The sequence below is a fragment of the Octopus bimaculoides genome, chromosome 7, assembly GCF_046866305.1.
Source record: "Octopus bimaculoides isolate indiv1 chromosome 7, ASM4686630v1, whole genome shotgun sequence".
NCBI lineage: Eukaryota > Metazoa > Mollusca > Cephalopoda > Octopoda > Octopodidae > Octopus > Octopus bimaculoides.
In genome coordinates, this window is record NC_142934.1 from 33771245 (window position 1) to 33776509 (window position 5265).

Here is a 5265-nt window from a genome sequence, read left to right on the forward strand (position 1 = left end):
ACACCGCTTAAAGTGCCAAAGGAGTAAGTGTAAACAGCTGAATACTTGTCAGTGATTGGTTGAAATTATCGAAATAAGACAATTTTTTACATGAAATAAATCCGAATACAAAATTTTTTTTCTGTTCTATAACACAAAATAGATAAGTATACGAAGTTTGAAAGTCTTTCGGTACCAAAAACACTACATAAAACATAAATGAAAACTGGTGCCCCCATTTTGAACAAGATCCGAATGGTGGACACAACAGGGTCCAAAGATGCGGCTGAAGGCTAGATGTTATCTGCTACGTTCGCATTCACATATATATATAACTGAGAGAAAAGCTTCGCTACAGAGTCATACTGCCAATTAAATAATTGATTGCTATCATATCAATTAATTACAACTAACTGCAGTTAATTGCAGCATTGTCAGCGAAAGGTTTTGAAATGACTCATGCTTCATTCGACGTTCAATTGGCAAATACAGCATTCTATTATTATTTGAGGTATTGTGTTGACGCTTTGTTCTGACTGCTGAGAATGATTCACACATTCTGTCGTGCTAAGGAATTGACTATTGTGTATGTTGTCAAGTGTTGATGCTTGATTCGGACTGCTGAGAATGATACATATTCTACCATGCTTGGGAATTGACTATTGTGTATGTTGTCGAATAACCGCTGTCGAGTGTTGGCGCTTGGTTAGGACTGCCGAGAATTATTCACACATTCAGTTGTGTTTGGAACTGGCTATTGTATATGTTGTCAAATAATCGCTGTCGAGTGATTCTTGGTTCTGACTGCCGAGAATGATTCACACATTCTGTCATGTTATTAAATCGTAACGTCGCCTGCAACGCGGTTGTATTTTGAATTCCGCTCCAACATATTAACTGAATCAGACTTTCATCAGTGGAGTGGCGAAATATCTTCTATTCTAAATTGTGGCGAAATATCTTTTATTTTAAACTAAACCATGCCGCGTGAAAACGAGCAAATCATCAGAAAATATTTTAACCATACAGACAGTGAACATGTATAGAAATGAAAGTGTGGAAAAAAGTTGATCCAGAGAAAAGGAATTGGATGGACAAATTTTATGAATCATATAAAAAAAATCAACATCCAGAGTATTGTACTACTACATAAGCAACTGGACAACCGTCTTTATCGAGTTTTCTTTCACTAAGAAGTAGTTTGGTCAGTCGCTCGGCCTTAAATGTTTATGGTTGGATTGAATGGGCATGTGTTGGTTTAAAACCGTTTTCCTTTACTGAAGACCCACTGACTTGAAGGTACATAAACTTGGGAAGTATGGCAAATGTGACCTTAATGAAATACACGGAGAAACTTACTCAAGAAATGGAAACGAAAATATCTGATGAACTTCCAAGTGAATTTTCGTTGATAATCGACGCATTTCGTTGGACTTTTTTCATCGTATATGTGCAATTATCAAAATGACTATAGTACTGTTTGCTGGCACTTTCGCCTAATGGTAAAGTCATTCACTGCTCCTGATTATGTCGAATTTATAGAGTATGTGTTAAGTATCTATAACAAAAAATTTAGAAAATGTCGTAGCTATCACCGGAAATAATACTGAAGTGAACAAATCTATAGCGAATTTGTGAAGAATACCATTGATTGGATGTGCCTCTCATAAATTCAGTCTAGCTGTTTCTGCTTATCTCGACAAGCAGGAACTTCTTGAGAAAATTAATTTGTTGATGGGTAAGCTAAAATCATCGAAATTTGCGGGTAAACTTCGGGGAAAAATCGCCTTTGCATCCTAGACAAAGAAATAAAAACCCGTTGGTCCAGTACTTATGAAATGATTGAGAGGTACATCCAACTCAAACGGTATTTAGACTCTTTTCAAGGCGATCCAAAGCTGGTTGATTATCTGTTGACTCCATGAGATCGTAATGATCTAAAGACTCTAAAAGACAATTAAGGAAAGACAACAGTCGCCTTGCAAAGAACAGAAATAGATTTGGGAGATGCTCGAATTCTTTTGACGAAATTCTCGCATTGTATCCTTACAAGGAGTTTTTTTTAAATATTTGCTTCCATCGGCAGCCATTGTGCAGAGCCCAAATTCTGATAGTGGAGTTCTGAAAACTTTACAACATGCAGAAGCAGATCTTACTGCAAATGAAGTGGCTGATCTACATCAGCTGAAAGTGGTGACAGACACATCACAACAGTCTGATTTACCTGCAGAAGATGATTTTGCTTCAATTTGTTTGAAAACACACAAAAAAGATAAAACTTCTCATCATTATCTGAACTGTAGATTTTTTTAGCTCAACAGGTTTCGCTTTTAATGATTTTCGGCAATACTTAACACCAATGAATTTAGAAATACAATTATTTCTAAAAGTCAATCGCGCTTTCTGGGATAAAGAACTAGTTTCAGAAATCTGCAATCGTTCATGATCTTTTGCTATATTAGAACATTTTAATTGTGCTACTCGTTTGAGAAACTCTTTCAGTTAAAGACTTTTAGTTTATTTGTTTTTCAACTACTGTTCAATGTAGAGTATACATGTTTGTTCCCTATTCTAAATCAATAAAACTGAACTTTGAGCGTTTTCTGATAATAAAGTTTTTGAAACTTAATTTCCTATCATTTTGGTTCTTATCTAAATCGAAGCTAACACTCCAAAATAAATGGTATTTTTACGTTCGGCATAATAATTGACAATTAGTTGCAATTAAATGCAATAACTGATTGGCTTGTATTCCAATTAAAATTAACTGATCGCTAGGAAAATTATCGATTGGAAAGGTTCCAATAAATTATTTACAACCCCTGGTGGTGGTGGTGGCGATGGTGGTTTTGGTGGTGGTGGTGGTGGTGGTGGTGGTGTGTGTGTGTGTGTGTGTGTGTGGAGTACATTGGATCAGGTAGAGCAACAATAACAAAAGACAAGAGCAACAGCAACCAGTCAATGTGATTCTCCGTTGTCGTAGGAACTTGCTAGAAACAGCAGCCAAATCTCTCGCACATCACACCTTACAACTATAGCATGAAAACGAAGCAACAGCAGCAGTAACAGTAGTAGTAGTATAGTAGTAGTAGCAGTAGTAGCAGCAGCAGCAGCAGCAGTAGCAGCAGCAGTAGCAGCAGCAGCAGCAGCAGTAGTAGTAGTAGTAGTAGTAGTAGAAGCAGCAGCAGCAGCAGTAGCAGCAGCAGTAGCAGCAGCAGTAGTAGTAGTAGTAGTAGTAGTAGCAGCAGTAGCAGCAGCAGTAGTAGTAGTAGTAGTAGTAGCAGCAGTAGCAGCAGCAGTAGTAGTAGTAGTAGTAGTAGTAGTAGCAGCAGCAGCAGCAGTAGCAGCAGCAGTAGTAGTAGTAGTAGTAGTAGTAGTAGTAGTAGTAGTAGTAGTAGTAGTAACAGCAGCAGCAGTGAATAATGTAGACTTAGAAAAGCAAAAAATGTATGATGAGACGTGATGGTCATGGTTAGAATGTCTTAGATCACACATCTAGTAGTTCAGTGCTGATTCGGTGCTAAACAACAACTAGATCTGCAACTATGACGAGACGACTGCTACTGCTATATCTGCATCAATGTTTTAAAACTAAATGCAACTGCAGCAACAGACCGAACAGCTGCACACAGACACAATACTCAATGTAGGAATTTGTTATATTAAGTATTTTGACCTATTTAACATCGTGAGCCTCTGTGGCCCAATGGATAAGGCACCGGCCTCCTAAGCCGGGGATTGCGGGTTCGAGTCCCGTCAGAGGTAGAGGGATATTTTCTTTTCGTAATTTTTTTTTCTTAAATTCATTTTCTAATCTAAACTAGATGAGATTATCAAATTCCTTTTCTCTCGATTTCCGTTCCACGGAGTCTCATTTAATTTTGGATCATAAAAGGTGAGGTAAAATTTTTTCGGTCATTTGTTAAACATTGTAAAGCAATGAAATCTTACGCCGTTGTAAGTATCCACACAGAGAACAATGTCTCCCAAGAAAAGTTGACTATTGAGATAAACTAAGGTGAGAATTTCTAATGTTCCAGTTACCTCTAACAGGACTAGGTTCCGCAATCCTCTTGTTCGGAGGCCAGTGCTTTAATCATTGGATCATAGGGGTTTACAACTGTGAGCATTCAAAACTACTTATAACATTTTTCTGTGATACACATTACCGTCTTTCTCAGATATAATCGGTCAGTCTGCGGCAGCGGCAGCGGCAGCACCAGTAGCAGTAGCAGTAGTAGTAGTAGTAGTAGTAGTAGTAGTAGTAGTAGATTCGATTCTCAACGCGACCATTCCGTCCCCTCAAGCAATAGTTTTTCCCCGAACTTACATTGTATCGTTCGTTCTTTTTTTAAAGACAGTTGGGTGGAATATGAGAAAGATTTGGTTGCGTTTTCTAGTAGATCGAGTGATCACGTAGCAGTTATCTCATTTCTTTGTGAAGAAGGATTCCGTCGGAAGCGCCGCAACTTCTCTCCCTTCTCACTATAAAATCTCGTCTTTCCTCACATTACACCAATTTACTTCCCACACGAATTTTATTTAATATTTCCCTTTTTTGCAGTCTTTCACTCATTACCCTGACATTTAGCATCTGTTTTACTTTAAAAAATGTTCACAGAGCCATTGTTAACAACCAGTGTGAGACACCTTGAAGAAGAGGATTTGATTAGAATCGATAGTGCTTAGTAAAAAGTGAGCAAGAGAGAGAGAGAGAGAGAGAAGCAGTTAAGGAGAGATACTTAGTAAAGGCATCGCGATTAACGAGCTAGAGGTGAGAATGGACCCCGATATCATTTCTTCAAAATGAAACATGATGGTTGCATTGTCAGAGTAGGCAACGTACGTTAAAACAGAGGAATAAAAGCTATCCAATGGGCCGAATAGCGAGGGCGCAATGTGGTAACAATAGCGCAATGTGGTAACAATAGCGCAATGTGGTAACAATACCACAATGACAGACTGGGATGGGTGTGTGCTACTGAGTTCCAACTAGACGCGTGCGACTTTTCTGCAACATTTTGCTCGACTGTTCAAGGCTGGTGTTGTATCGCAGATGGTAGACAACCTGCTGCAGCTAACAGCAGAAGATACAGAAGCGATGAACAGTTGCACTATGTGTGAAATATGCAAGCTCAAGCGACGTTATCTTGAAAGTTGTCTACCGTAACTGGCGGCAAAACAGGGGAATTTCCAGTACTATTAGCCGAAGAATTATAACGATACTAAAGAAGGAATGCTGACAAGTGGGAACGTTGCAGATAGCTTATGGTCTATAACTGGTGA

General features: G+C 38.5%; 1 non-coding gene and 1 pseudogene across 1 annotated transcript; both read left to right on the plus strand.

Moving 5' to 3' along the window:
- The first annotated feature begins 413 nt into the window (after positions 1-413).
- On the plus strand, positions 414-2608 carry LOC149134649 (uncharacterized; annotated as a pseudogene).
- Positions 2609-3671: 1063 nt separating this feature from the next.
- On the plus strand, positions 3672-3744 carry Trnar-ccu (transfer RNA arginine (anticodon CCU)). The gene has a single exon. It is a non-coding gene; the product is annotated as a tRNA-Arg (tRNA).
- Positions 3745-5265: the final 1521 nt, after the last annotated feature.